Source organism: Sturnus vulgaris, chromosome 11 (assembly GCF_052056855.1).
Source record: "Sturnus vulgaris isolate bStuVul1 chromosome 11, bStuVul1.hap1, whole genome shotgun sequence".
NCBI classification, from domain to species: Eukaryota; Metazoa; Chordata; class Aves; order Passeriformes; family Sturnidae; genus Sturnus; species Sturnus vulgaris.
In genome coordinates, this window is record NC_142253.1 from 1,994,177 (window position 1) to 2,009,120 (window position 14,944).

At 43.1% G+C, this 14,944-nt stretch overlaps 1 protein-coding gene across 3 annotated transcripts in view; it reads right to left on the minus strand.

The window, feature by feature from the left end:
• LOC106850350 (contactin-4) overlaps positions 1-14,944 on the minus strand; it is a 271,490-nt gene that overhangs the window by 228,965 nt on the left and 27,581 nt on the right. For all 3 annotated transcript variants that reach the window (XM_088171240.1, XM_088171241.1, XM_088171239.1), the window contains exon 2: positions 5,802-5,846. The gene's annotated coding sequence lies outside the window, so the exon portion shown is untranslated. The remainder of the gene's footprint in view (positions 1-5,801; positions 5,847-14,944) is intronic.

Here is a 14,944-nt window from a genome sequence, read left to right on the forward strand (position 1 = left end):
ATTTAATGCCACTGGTGCAGCATCAAAGCTGGCAGCAATAATTCCACGTGCCACAATTCCAGCACCAAACCACACCTTTGTGGTTGCCAATTTTGCATTTCTTTGCCTCATGAGGATGTGGGTTAAAAGGGGCACGAGAGATGCACAGTCAGTACACCTCATTTCCATCTGTAAAGTAAATGTTTAATATTCCAGGAGTCGGAAATTAATTTCCTAAATGTTAATTGATGCTATTTGAAATCGCTGAGGGCACATTGAAGGCATTTCAAATGATTAACAGAAGATTTGATAGCAAAGAAGCCATTCCAGTAATGGCCAGAGCCACAGCCTGTCCCACCTGCAGTGAGAAACACTCACTGAAAACCAAGTGAAATAGGGGAATTTCACCTGACTAAAACTCAGCCATCTCCCAGCTGATTTTGTGTCCTCCACCTGAGTACAGAGCTGCTTTTAGGGGAGTTTTGGGCTTTTCTTGGATTTGCACCACCAATGATGATGGTGTGGAAGCTGTTCAAACCACTCACGAGCACATCCTTCAATAACTAAAATGATTAAATCATCCAAATAATTGCAATAAAAAAACCCCAACTGGTCTGAAGCCCCTCAGCCAAGCAGCATTCCCACAGGATAAACTCAACGGTGGCCTCAGATAATCTATGGAAAGTGTCAGTGCCCGAGGAGTGAGCAGCAATCCAAACCCCGAGGTGTGCTGGGGAAAGCACCTCGCTCTGGGAGGAAATGGGGACTCTCCTCACTGCAGCTCTGCCTCTCCAGCATTTCTCAGGAGCTCTACACTCACTTAAGCACCCCTCGAGGCAGCAGCCACCACGGATGACGGATGTTCCATCTCCAGCTGAAAATCCTACTGTGATTTTAATTGAATTCCAGCAGCCATTTTATTTTATTTTTTTTTTCTCCAAGAGCCTCTCCAGCCTCTATTTCCTCCTTGCTCCCAGTGATTCAGCAGTTTATTCCTCACTGCACTAATCCCTCCATAAGACAGCTTCTCATCCCTTTCAAGCAGTGCTCATGACAGCAGCTACCCACAGTGCTGGTGTTTGGGGCTCTTTTTTTTTTTTTTTTATTAAATAGGAATTTATCTCAGACATGCTTTGGTTTTCAGGCTGCACCACTTTTCCAGCCATAGGAAGCATCATGAGTCCTCACACTGTACTGGTCCATTCCATCCTTCAGCTCAGCTGATGACAGCGTTGCAGGAATTAAAAAAAAAAGGAGACAAAAATGGAAACCTGGAGCCCAGAGGATCAGAAATAGGCAGTGACTGCTGGAACCTAAACCAGCTGTGAAATGCTCTTCAGAATATGTGGAAAATAGGTGTTTGCTATTTACAGGGGACTCCACAGAACTGCCAGCTGGCTGTTTGAGTTACTCACCTAAAAGGAGCAGAAATACAATTAACAGGAGCAAAAAAAAGAAAAAGAAAAAAATAGGGAAAACAAACTGCCAGCACCCACCTGTGCCAGAACTCCCAGCAACTCCTATCATTCAATAACACCTTGGAACCCAGGCTGACACATCTTGACCCAGCTATTTAGGCAGAGGCTTAAAACTCAGTCTAGTGACTCTTTATTGTAGTAATGAACAGTTTAAAAACACCATAATTGCTTCTGACCATAATCATCCAACAGCCATGAGCTGTTTAGCTCAGAAAAATTAATCCTCAAAGGGTGACCCTCATGTCCACAACGTGTTCTCAGTCATGGAGTGATTGATAAGTTATTCCAAGCCAGTCCACAGAACCACTGGTAGTGGCATTTTATCATCAAAGCTCCTTTGCCCTTAATCAAAGGCTAATTCAACATGAAATCCTTAAATATGGGCTGCACCACAAGATAAAGTTAGCAACCTTGAGAAGGCTGGGAAATGGCAATTTGCACACACAAACACAAGACTGAGAGCTCCCATCATAACCTGCCTCATCAATCACGAGCTGCAGTGCCTTTAACAGGACTATTTCCAGAGTATATTAAACTTCACGACATCTTAACCTTCTTGTAAGGCCACAACAATCTCTTTTATAATATCAAACAAGTGCAGAAGGGCAGACTTGCTTTGTGCCTTGTGTCACATTTCTGAATTAACAGCATTGCTGCCTTCCCAGACATTCCTTGGTGTCATTTCAGCCCCATATTCCCCACTCGGGGAGCACAGACAACACATCTCACACATATTCTGAAAGGAAATACTCTGAAATGTTGGAATGAAGCACATCCCTTGAGCTATCACCTGGTAATTACCTGCTCTTCCAAAAATCTCTTTGCAAAGAAAAGATCTGGCCAGGCACCTGTGACTGAACACAACTTTATCCTAAGTTCTGTTCAGGCATTTATCATGATCTTAGGCTGAAAAGTCAAGTCATGAAGACTCCATCTTAAATATTACTCAAGTTTAAAAAGCAAAACCACCAAACCCAAATACTCCAAATTTCAAGCAAAATGCAGACCCTGCAATAATTAATTACAATCAGGGTTCTATCAAAAAGCTGCCATTTCACTCTGCTGCAAAGTCAGGATGTTCCCTCCCAGCTCATCCTCTAAAAAAAACACAACTTAATCCAGTATAAAGTGGCAGTTTTGGTGACTCAGTTTAGCAAAATACTTTAGAACAGAGTTTTAATTTTGGGGGGATTTTTGGGTGGCACAAGGAGCCCAGGTGATAAGGGGGGGGGAGAAGGAAGCAGCCAAGGCAAGGGATGGCAGAGAGGCACAGAAGGGGAAGAGCAGGAGAAGGGAATCAGGATGGGAGACAATAAAGAAGGAAAGAAAGGACAGAGCAGATTTCCAGAGGATTAAACAAAGAGTGGGAGGACACAGCTGACAACGAGGAGCCAGGGAAGGACAATTGGGGATCCTGGGGAGCAGAAGATGCCTGGAGATCACAGACAACTCTTGGATTTGAAGGAGGGATCCAAAAGCTGCATGTTGGAGGCACTTCAGTGTCCATCCAAATAATCCTGTCACACACTGACCCCAGCACTTCCAGCTGAGCCAAGAGCTGCCAGACACAAACAGTCCCACACCAGGCAAAGGGGAAGCTGCCAGTGGATAAAACCAGTCCTAATCTTGTCAAACCATGCCCTAAAACCAGCTGCTTTTCAGACTCTGCTCATCACAATCTCCTTTTCCAGGGCTCTTGCCCAGCACATTCAGTTTCAGGACATTTCACCAGCACAACTGTGCATTGTCTGCTGGTAATAATTCTAATTAAAAACTACACTCTGAGCCTGGTTGTGGAATACAAAGCACAGATGCTACAAACTCTAAGAGGACTGCTGGCCTGTCACTGTTTTAATTAGCTTGACAGGTGATCAAGCAGAATTGTGTAATTATACCACTACAACACACAAATGTTTCTTTTCAAATCCCTACTCCTGGAGTCACTTTGGTCAAACACAGCCAGTTTTGAGCCACAAGACCAGAAGCAAAAGCCCAGACTTGGCTTCCTCAGGGCCTGGCTTTGACTCAGCAAAGTCCCACATGCTGCTGAGGATCGTGAGAGAGAAACTCCTGCCTCCCCCAGAGATGAAATATGTATAAAAGCTGAATCTGCATGCCCAAATGTGCCATTTTGTCAAGTACAGCAGAGGGTGTGACCAACTTTTCCCTAAAAAACACTCAGTGCTTGCCCTTGCAGAGCCCCACACTGGAGCCCAAAGCTGGCTGCCACCAGGGCAGACTTTGGGCACACAAAGTTCACTTTTTAGGAGAACTCAGCAGCTTGGGTGACATTCCTGTTCCCACTCCCAAGTTCCCAATTCTGCCTTGTGGTGCCATTCCCAGAGCTCAACACCCCACAGGGCACCCCTGACCTTTTAATGGCTCACAATTCACCAAGTGCTTCCCCAAACCAGCTTTTATCTCCAATATCCCTTTGCTCCCAATGCCACTGATGCCTTTTGGGACTACCTAAAACCAGACAGAATTAAGGGAATAAAAAGCTGTTCTAGTTATTGAAGGACCTTCAGGTACATTTAGGGCAGACAAAGCCCCCCAGGGGCTGCACCCAAATTGGATCTTTTGTAAATTTGGGCCATTTGCATTTTGGGGATTAATCTTCCAATTACAGCTCCAGGTAATGAAGTCATTTACCCCAAGTTTGCTCCCCTCAACTCACTTTTATTTACATTTCTCAGGGCCTGAGGCAGTGAGGTGTCCTTGATTGCCAGCCTGGAGAGGAATTGTTGTGTCTGCCCAAAATGGGAGAGCAGCAGCCAGCACTGGATATGGAGTTTGGAGTTACACACTGAAGAATTACAGGATTACAAATAGATGAAAAATATAAAAGCTGAAACCCTAAAGCATCACCAGAATGAAAGCATTTAACCCAAATTCCAGTCACATCCTCACTAATGAGGAGTGTTTACCCAAGAGTTCAGGGCTCTGTAAACAGAAAGCAATTTCCATCCTCCTGTCTGGGTGGTGTCAGCATTTGCAAACCATTACCAGCGTGCCCAGAACTGTCTGCTCCAGTCCTCCACACTTCCTATCAAACTGGCATTTAAGGATTTGGAATGCAGAACACAAGGCTGCAGCCTAAAAATAATATCCTGAGATTTGATCCTGCACTTCTTATTCAGGCTCAATTAATCAAGGTTGCCTAACTCTTCAGAAGTACTTTTCATCAGCAGATTGAAAACACTTCCCACGTGAAATGGGGATCAGCCTCTCCTTTTTTACTGTGGGGAACCTGAAAATGAGATTTCACCTGAGAAGGAGCTCCGAGGCTAATTTAGGAGTACTGTCCAAAGGGATGAGGAGTCCATTATTCAAAGTTATCTTTTATATTAAGAAATAAGCTTTTCCTTTCAGACCACTAGAAAGACTAGAAAGTGATCTATCACAGGATTTATCAGGCTGTCTTTGAAAACCTCACACCAAGAGAGAACACTCCAAAAGGGCCAGGCCAAATGACAATATTTACTTGATCTCCATCTTCAGTTTTCATTGTGAACAACACCCAGGACCAAGGAAAAAACTCCCAAGAATTAAGAAATTAAATATTTTTGTCAGAAACCATCTGTAGTCTCTCAGAACAGATACAATAATAACATCTAAAACTAAGATAACATTTATTTTCAAATAATGGCGAGCTCTGAAAACATCTTGTTCTTCTTTAGAAACAACATAATTCAGACTTAAAAGCATGTTAGAAAAAAAAAAAAACCCCTCAAGATAATTTCAGGTTCTATAGAACAAAACCTACCTCTCCACTAACAAGATTGATTCCCTTTGACATTCAAACTGAGAGGCCATTAAGAAAATTTGAGTTTCAGGAACACCACAGGTTTTTTTTGACTAATTCAATTGCAGAGTCAAACATTCAATGATTAATTAAACACCAATTTTGAAAATCTCTTGACAAGAACAGTAAGAGCCTAACCAGGAAAAAAAAAAAACCCTGAAACATTATTGATAACAAGATATCAATATCCTTCTGCAAAAGATTAATTCTATAGCTTCCATACATTCTGTTAAATAGATATAGCTTACAATTGTCCATTTACAATAACAGCTGAAGGCAAACTGTTCCACATTTTCCATAAACCTTCCAATATAGAATTGCATAAATGCAACATGCACACCCCTAAGAAGTTAAATGCAAATCTATATATTCTTTTAAAAAGGGAAATCAAAAGCCCCTGTCAGGGCACAGAGAAACTCCAGGGCAAATTCTTTAAAGCACAAACGACACAAAAGAGATTCTGACATTCAATGCAACGATGTTAAGAATAAAAAGAAGTTAACAGCAACACATGAGAATTAGGATTAAAGAATTGTTACCTTCTCCAGTGCATGATATGTAGCCTTCAGTCAAATTTCCAACACCTGAAAGAAGAAATTCAAATGGAACGTTGGTTATGCTGATATTTTAAGACACTAAATGAATTCTTGTTATTGTTAATTTGTTTTGCAGAGAAAGAGACTGTCTTGGATCACTTTTATTTGCTATTTTCAAAGTATCACAAGGCAGCAGCAGTAACCTGGTCAGAACCTTTTCCACTGCTTGATTCAGTTCCCCCCAATCCATCAGTCCTCTTCCCCAAAATCCCCAGCCTTGCTCCATTCCCCAGACCCTGCACATTATCATGAGGTTCAACTTGGGATGACTCAAACCTTGATTTTTTCCACCTCTGACTTCACTAAAGGCTGAAATTCTTCCACTGATAACTCAGTGCAGCTCTCAGCTGACAACAAACCTAAATCTCACAGAAAAGGCTGTAGCAGAGCCATTTCCCATTAGATCATCCCAACCACATGCTAATAAAATTTGAAGAAATAGCAAAAAAACCAGCAAAGTTATGCAATACATGCTTTAAACCTAGAGCTTCACATGTTTGGTAGCTGGGTATGGGTCACACACAGAACATATGGCAAATGGAGATGATGTTTATGAAACTAGAATTCAGTGGGCACCAGAAATGCAGCAAAAGTGATAGAATATAAGGAAATATAAGCTTTTTTTTTTTTTATTTTTACACTATCAACACATCCCAGATAGGAGAGGCAGAAAAAGAAGTCTGACATTTTGCCTGGAGATAAGCACCCATTTCCTGGGTTGTAGCTTGAATTCCAGTTTGATATGAGGAAGTCACAACCAGAGGACACCCCTGCTCCTGTAATGGGGTTGCTACTGAAGCCCCTGAAAATGAGATATTGAGAAGAAATTCCTCCCTGGGAGGGTGGGGAGGGGTTGGGATGGAATTCCCAGAGCAGCTGTGGCTGCCCCTGGATCCCTGGCAGTGCCCAAGGCCAGGCTGGAGCAGCCTGGGACAGTGGGAGGTGTCCCTGCCATGGCAGGGGTGGCACTGGGTGGGATTTTAAAATCCCTTCCAAACTTTCTGGGATTCTATGGATATCAAAAGCTGCTACACCCCATTCTGTACTGGGGAATTGCACCCCTGGTACCTGAAGGGATATTTTTCCTTCATTTATCTTGGATGCACCACTCCCATCCTCCAGCAGCTTCCAGCCAGGACTGACATCTCCCAGCCTGAGAGCTCCACTCATGGACCAGCTCAGCTCTATTTCCACCTGGATTTACTGGAGGGAACAGCTCCCTCCCAGTTCAGGAGACCTGGAGGGGAACAGGAGGGAGCCCAGCAGCAGCCCCAGGTCTGGGAAAGCTTTTCCATGAGGAACAGGCTGGAGGCAGGCAGAGCCAGATGGAGCCCACCAAAGTGAGCACAGCGCTGGGGAGAGCGGGTAAATATTTGACATTCAGAGCTACACTAATTAGACATCGAGAAGAAACGAAAGGTTTTGTACCAATCAAAATATTACTCTATTTACTGTAACTGTTCAACTCATCACTTCACTCAGGCAAAGTTTGGGAGAACAACTTGCACAAGTTAAGCAAAGCTCCAACACCAACGTCGCTGCGTATTTTTAGGCACTTACAAAGCTGAAAACAAAGAGGAAAAAAAAAAAAAAAAACAAAACCCTGCAGTTTGGGCTTAGCCAAGGCTGATCTCCTCAGTACAGCGAGAATTCGAGCCCACGAGGCTCCCAGCACCCCTGAACCCCCGTGGGCAGGAGCCAAGGCACAGGAGGTGTCTCACAGAGCATCTGGCACACACAGCCTCCAGAGCTGCACCTCACCACGCTCCCGGCTTTTGTTTCCCCATCCCTGTCACGCCTGAGTGCAGCACCGAGTGTGGGTGGCTTTTTTTGGAACTTATGTGGGAGACTCTGGATGAAATCTGAGTTTTTCTCTTCCCCCCCTCCCCACGGCCCCCAAATGCAGTTACTACAAAGTCATTGCTGCTCACGTTGGGTGGGCGCTCACTCCAGCACAAACCTCACCTCCCATGTGCCCATCCAGCACTTTGGATATTTCAGCGTTTTGGGGCAGAAGGAGCAGGTGAAAAACCTCTAATTCTGATTCTGTCTGCTTAGCAGATCAAGCCAGCAGCTTGTATCCACTCCAATCCTTCAGAAATTGCAGGTTCCAACAACAGGAACACTTTTATGGACAATTTCTTGAAACGCTCTGCCTTGGCAGAGAGATATTGACTCAGACCAGGGAGGAGGCACATGCAGAATATTCTGTTTTCAGCACAGGATTTCATCCCACAGGAATGGCAAGATACTCTTGAAAAAACCTGAAAATTTAGTGCTCAGGTGGTGAGTGCTGGGTTAATGTTTGGACTCCTCTCAGAGGGCTTTTCCCACCTTTAAAATTCTGTGTTGGAGATGGTGATGAAATTAATTGTACATTATCTTCACCAGCAGCACTGAACCTGAACCTCCAGGCTGGAAAATCTGAAGCTTTTAAATTATATTCCCCCCAAACATCAGCAGTGCCCAAGCAATTTTGCTAAATAAAAAATGAAACCTCCCCTAGCCTGGAGGGTTTGGCTACAGCTTCCCAAGAATTCAAACCCACACCTTCATCCCAAGTGAAAAACAACCTGGAACAGGTTGAGGGGCACAGACTGTGCTCCCTCCCTCAGGTGACACTATGGAAGACAGCACACTAAAATCTGAATTTAACAGGTTCAGTATTTTCTGCATCCCTTGTCAACAGAAGGCTTTGAAAAAAAAAACCCTCAGAACACAGAGAGGAAGTTGTCTCCAAAGGAAAAGGCAACAACACTCTTTTAGTGCAGCTCCCCAGTCACCACTGCAGTCGTTCTTGAAGCTGTAACTTCCAAAAAAACCTAAAAAGAAACTCTGTTTTGTGCAAGCCTCATTTCATGTAAAGGAACAGCACATCCTTCAAGAGGGGGGAAAAAAAACGACTTAAGGAGAGAAAATAAAAATAGAGAGGATTCATTTCACAGTAATACTGTGTATTTGCACAGAAAAATTCCACTTTTTTTGTGGAGGCAGTTCTTTGGGAGCTGGCAAGAGGGAGCACTGATGAGAGCCTGGAGAAGTGCTGATCTCTCATCTGCTGCCAGCAGAAATCCATACATTACACTCCGAGTTTCTGTTGACACAAACTCATGCAGACAGGGCTGAAAGCAGCATTCCAGAGAAACCCGAGGTGCGTTTCCCACCTGGAAGTTTTTCAGCATAATTTACAGATCCTGCCACCCCCTAATGCAGCTTTCCCTGGAGCACCTGGAGATGAGGCTGCAGGGAAGGGCTGATGGTGTTTCCCTGGGGACTGAAATCAAACCTGGCCCAGGACAGGGACATTACTGAGCATCAGGCTGGGATTCCTCAACCCAAAATTCTCCCTTGGTCACTCCAAGCAGGCAACAACTCATTTGCTGATTATTTTTCTCTTTTTCACTGTCCCTGGCTCTGTTGTGGGTTTGGGTTTATGGAATCAGCCTCCTCTGGCACTGTTTGCATCACCTGCCAAACCACGGATTTGTCCCATCTTCCAAATTCAGCTTTTTACCAAGATGAAATGATGAGATTTTGCATCTCTGCTTCACTCCAGTCTCAAATTAGACACTCCAGGAGCTCTCAGACTGCAGATTTGTCTTCATCTCAACCCCTCTGGACACTGCAAAGACATTTTCCTGCTCCTGTTTTCTAACATGAGCTTCCAAACCTTCCATACAATATTCTTCAATGAGGAAAAAGGAACAGGAGAACCACAATCCTGTGGACTGTGGGCTCATTAATAAATGTTAATAAACCATCAAGTGCATCTGAACCTGCTCTTGCTTATCTTCATTTCCAGCAGCCCTCAGCAGGAAAGCTGCTCTGTTGCCATCCCTATTCCTGCTCCAAGAGGACATTCCTCACACAAAATCCATGCCCACCCCAGCTCTGCTGCTTCTCAAAACAAATCCAGAGCACGTGAACTCCGAATTTTCACTTCCCAGCCACAGCCCAGCATCCCTGGTTTTCCTCCTGCTCACCAATTTCAGCAGTGCATTGATTATGGGAGCTCAAAGGAACAGGCAGAGTTTTCTGGAGCTGAAATATAAATTCCATGTGCAGAAGCATTTCCTGTGCATTTAAACACTGTTTAGTGAGTCAGCCAAAATCATTCTGCAAGTGTCATCTATCTCCTGAAGGAAAGACTCCAGCAGCCTAATCCCCAGCACAGCTCTCCCAGGGACTGAGGGCTTTAACTTCCAAGCAAAATGCTGCCAGAATAGAGATCTCATGTGATTTATTCTAACCAAAATAAAAAAATATTTCAAACTCTTATTTGGTCTCATCAAGTGGGGATGAGCGTTACAAATTTATATTGGATTTTCAGGCTTTACAATTCCATTTGTTCTTTGTCATTTGCTTCACAAATGAAAAGAATACTGAGATTTCTCTGACAAGCTCTCCAAACAATTGTGGTGTCTATATTTATTATTAATATGCAGCCATGCAGGTCAAAGGGATTCACCAGCTGATTCCCAAATTGAACTTGTAAGGTGCATAACCCTTAAAATTGTCTCTACTATTTAAAATAGGTTTTCCTGCTCCATCAAAAGAAAAAAAAGAAAATTTTTACTGACTGCACAGAGAAGAACCTGCTTGAAAGACCTTCTCCCAAAGGTGTTTTCTTACAGAGGTTCAGGTGGAGAATCCAGAGATGAGGAAAAAGCCCAGGATAACTCCAGGAGCTGCACTTGAAGAGGATGATGTGTTCATCACCTTCCTACTTGAAATGCAAAGTAATGACACAAATTAAATTGGTTTGCATTGTCTGAGCGATGCCTCTGTCTCTCCAAACTGCTGATTAAGAGATTCTCTTCTCATTTGCATAGAGCCATCAACTTCCCCGAGGTTATTGCTGAACTTGTCAGGCTTTGCTGACACAAAGGGACAAGTCTGATGCAGTCACACTTTGGGCTTGTGGCTTTTCCCTACCAACATAAAACATCTTCATTTCATTCTCCACAGCAGGAGGGGGTGGGCTGTACCAGCTCCCTTTAAGGAAGCAATCACATTTTAGTCACCATAAACTGCAGGTTTATAATCTTCATTCTGATGAGGTGTCAGTGTAGCGGCTCTAAAGCTGCACAAGACCCGAATTCACTCCCTGTCCTCGGGGAGCTGAGCTGTGGGAGCTTCCCCAGCCCCTGCTCTGAGACAATCCCACCACAGCTCAACAAAAAACGATGGGATCTCCTAAAACTTGTGCATTTCTGCTGGGCTGGAACTCGTCTCAGCTAATGGCACAGCCCAGAAGAGTCCAATGTCACATCTTGGCATGGGAGCTTATAAATTCAAACCTGCTCCCCTTCATTCCTTGTTCCCACCACCCCATTGTATGAAATGTTTTCTAACTGGGATTGCAGTGCCAGAAGGAAGAACTGTGAGTGATCAGAAATCTCTCCAATCACCTGCAACCAATCAGGAAAGGTCACGGATAAAAAAAAAAAAAAAACAAACCAGGTTGAGTAATTAATTACACAACACATAATAATTAGCAGCCCTGACAGTTCATTTCCCAGGTTTTACCATTGGGTTTTTAGCTGAGGTGACAATTAGGGGCTTATTTGCCAAGCTAAGGTTTGCACTCACAGTCCCCTGATTGCTGTAAACGAGGGCCTTAACTATTTACTGCTAATAAAACATTTCCAACTTTTAGCAAAATTATCTCCCAGCACTCAGCAGTGAGATTTTTATGACCTTCTGTGGTGAGGAATCATCTTGTGCAGGGAGATAAAATGGATGTACGCCCACAGCCTCTCCTCGCTGGAGCTACAGCTCCATCACCATTAAATTGTTTGTTTTGCTTCTTCTTAATTTGTTCCTTGTCCTTGCAAACCCGAAGACATTTCGGATCGCCCACATCCTCCCTCAGCACCACGTTCTCCCCAAAAAAAAAAAAAAAAAAACAACAAAAACCACAAGGTCTACTGCCTTCCAAGTTGGTTTCTTGGAAGAATTGCTAAGAAGTTGCACAAGTAGGTCAGGCAGTGCACAGACATGGGCAGGATGCACAGGGGTCTGAAGTTTCCTGGTGCCACATCAGCCACAAAAAATAAAAAAATTTTAAAAATTTTAAAAAATCACTTCCAGGTGCTGCCTCCCATTGTTTCATGTGGAAAAAAGCAACAGGATGAGTAAGAGATGTATCTTGATGGTTCCACCAGCATGGATGAACGTTGGATGAGCAGAGAGTGACATTGATAACACCAAAAAATGAAAAAAAGTTGGAAATAAAGTCCCAAAGATTTGCAGGTTCTCAACAAAACCTGGGGGTTTGCCTGCTCACCCCAACAGTGCCTCAACACAAGCAGCGTTCTTCTTTTTAAATGTTAATTTATTTTTTTTTTTAAACACATCATCTTGGGGGAACTGTTACATTCCTATTTATTAATGCTCTGAAAACCAGCAGAGCCACATCAACTCTGCTCCTGCTCTTGGAGAGAACCCTGGAAAAAGCCAGGAGAGGAAATGTCCCACTGGAAAAGCAGTGGATAACCAAGAAAACTTCTGCTCCAACTTGAGAAAAACCTCTTCTCCTTAAAAATTCTCAACTGTAACTAAGCAGGACTGTTGCATTAGCAATTTTTAAGACAATTATTTAGCAAGTTGTGGGTGCCACTAAGGAAAACTGGAAAAAAAGCCACCTTGGGTTTTGAAGAGCCAGCTGGAAAAGGTGATAAAATCCAGGATTTTGAAAGCTGGAAAATCATACATGAAACTACCCCCAAAAAAAAATTAAAAAAAAAAAAAAAAAAAAAAAATCAATATTTTTACCTTATTCAGCTGCTCTAAGCAGTGAGCACAAAGGAAAGCAAGTAAGTGTAATAAAATTGACACGGCATCAGCAAAAGCCTCCCAAAAACCTTCCCAAAAGCAGGAGAATGTCAGTAGTGACTGAGGTACAATAAAACTTCCCTTCCCTGCAAAAAAGCACCCAGGATTTCTTGGGCACAGCAATTCCAGCACTAATCAGCAATCCATGGCAGGAAATTGTGTCTCAGTCAAACTTTTCTTCCAGAGGATTCATAAAATACCCCCAAATATCAAAAAACCAGCAATAAAATACAATCTTCTCTAAGGTAAATTCCTTCTGAATTATGGCTTATAAATGAAGGCATTGATACATCAAAAAAATCTCATTATTTAGGAGCAGCAGACAGCAACTAAAGAGGAGCTCAAGCCCAAAACCTATGAGGAAGAACAAGCCCAGAGAGGAAGTTTTTTTTTTTCCTCTATTATTTCCACCAGCCCATCTGAAAAAAACCATCAAGGTGGAAGATGGGACTGTCCCCCATGTGTAACAAGTGTAAGCTTGTCAAGACCAAAAATAAAAAAAAAAAATTAAAAAAAATCAATTTATTTAGTTTAGCACCATCTACTTAATGCACAATCATTTTACAAAAAAAAAAAAAAAAACAAAACCAGACAAATCCTGAACAATGGGTCTAAAATACTTTCAAAATACTCATTAAAATCAAGATATTTTAGTGAGGGCCATGTGTATTGATCACACACAAACAGCATGCTCTAAATATTAACTATAAAATCAGAGGAGCTTCATAGACAGCAGCAAATTGCTCCCTTCAGATTTCTCCTAATTTAACTAATATTGTCTTCCTGAATTTCCACAGAAACACTGAAATACCACCAATTTTTTTTTGTCCTGAAGGAAGTTACCACCTTTTCAATTCCCACTCCTGAAACAACACTCTTCAAAAGAAACAGGGATTTTTTTTTTCTAGTTTTTTTTATTCTTCTATTCCCTCAGATGCAGTAGGTTATGACTAGAGGAAAATAAAAAAAATTAAAAAAAAAAAAAAAATCAGGGAGGAACTGGGTTGTAATGTAACCTGCCCACATTCAGAGGCACAGCAAGGCAGCAGTCTGCATCCCAGTGATGCTGAGCCCTTGCCACACCAAGCAGCACAAGCTCAGCTCCCCAGCCCTGACATCTGTCAAAACAGAACAGCTCTCAAGCAATAACTGAGATGGGGAACTTTTCCCCACTCCTGTCCCTCCAGGAGTTCAGTTATTGCAGCAGCATCACGAATAAGCAGGATTATTTGCAGGGAAAATTAGAGGAAAAGAGAAGGAAATATAATAAGGGATTTTGGCAAATCCTATGCTTTTTTTTGTCTAATATATATATGAATTACTCTATTTTTTTTTTTTGCCTTCATTGTGCTCCACAGCAGAGAGATCAGATCACCACTTTCCCCTTTGGCTTGGCCATGGGGACAGTGACAATTTGGGTTCTGCAGGAGCCCAGGGGTGTTGGCACCCTCGGGTTCCACATCAGCCCTTCCATGGGGCTCAGGCTGGGACATTCCTGGACCAGGATGATCCCTACGGTCCCTTCCACCCCAGCATTTCAACAACTCCAACTTCTCACACTGTTTTAGTCCCAACATCGTTTAAAACCATTTGAAAAGCCCAGGAGATTTTGGGTTTTAGCTGCTCAGCTCTTTTCTGTTCCCAGTGCCTGGAACTCCTGCCTTGATCCTTTGGTACCCAATGCTGAAACTCAACCAATTTCAGCAGGAAGAACACAATAAAGGTGCCAGACTTTTCCAAGGCTCTCATTTTGCTGGGGTGATGCTCTCTGAAGCTTCCCTGAGATCACAGGGAAGGAGGAGGGCTGGGAATCACACACACAAAAAAAAAAAAACAACCCAGGAGCAGCCAAAATCCTGCTCACAAAGGTCAGAACGGGAACTTGGCAACTGAGAGTCCAAAAAATGAGGATAAAAGACTGAGCCAAGCTCGTTGTGTGGGCAGCAGCTGCTGCAGGAGGAACCCCAGGAACACCCAGTGGGGCTGGGAGCTCCAGGATCAGCTCATCCCAACCCCTGCCATGGGCAGGACACCTCACTAAGCCCCATCTGATCCTCAGGGGAGCCAAGAAATCCCCTCACACAGCTGCCAACACTGGCAAAGCATCAGGGATCTCAAAATAAAAATAAAAAAAAAAATCCAAATTAAAACAACCAAACTTCAAAACTACTTCTGTTTTAGCACAAAGTTGCAATTTAGTTCTTACTGAGAAATAGGAATTTTGCTGTTTAAGGGAACTACAGAAAGTA